This window comes from Eimeria maxima, genomic scaffold (genome assembly GCF_000499605.1).
Source record: "Eimeria maxima Weybridge genomic scaffold, Emw_scaff2050, whole genome shotgun sequence".
Classification (NCBI taxonomy): Eukaryota; Apicomplexa; class Conoidasida; order Eucoccidiorida; family Eimeriidae; genus Eimeria; species Eimeria maxima.
This window is the reverse complement of record NW_013564936.1, coordinates 1-803: the sequence shown is the minus strand read 5'-3', so window position 1 is coordinate 803 and position 803 is coordinate 1.

Here is an 803-nt window from a genome sequence, read left to right as displayed (position 1 = left end):
TCTACTGCACAGGAACCGGGTGTACTCACCAATTATAAAAAGGCGGACTTTGGAGAGCTAACAGAACCGACATACCAAACTGTTCTTACGGGCCGTTACTCCCTCGAGAAACCGCTCCCACTGGGTGCGGTGAACCTGTATCATTTTGCGGTTGGTACTGAGCTTGAGCAGAGCTAGCGTCTGGTGATTAAACTATGTTCTGTGTACTGCTAGGATTATATCATAGTATTTGGTAGAGCAGTAGGGATAATGCATCTGCGAGCATCGTGTCAGTTTGCAGTTTGCGTACGAGCGTCATTTGGCAGTTCGCGGAGAAACCTTCTCCCGGGTTACGATTTTGGTGTGGGGTGCGCTTAGAACCTGGGATGCTGTTTCGAAAGGCTTAAGCACACCGAGCACATTCATTCTCCCGGTGCGGTTATCGGCACTGTCACGTGTCAGATTGTATGCAAGGAGGGGCGGCTTCAGTGCATGCGTGCATCTCTGCAGGCGATTGGCAATGCCTTATTCGCAATTTTATTCGGAATGTGCGTGGACAGGGTTTGGCATTATCGAGCATCGGTCCGCGAGGCTGAGTGTGCCACGGTAGCTGATCTCAGTTAACTGGATCAGCAGGATATATTTATGAGGGTGTCGCGGTGTGCTTTCGAGCGAACTGCCAGCCGCACTATAGGGTATTTGTACGACGTGTCCAAAGTAATTGAAGGAAAATGTGCAACTGGATGCCTTGTCCCACATGCACTATTAATATTTTGCCTCATTAAAATGCATTAGACCTTTGTTGGATTTGACAGGAATGACCG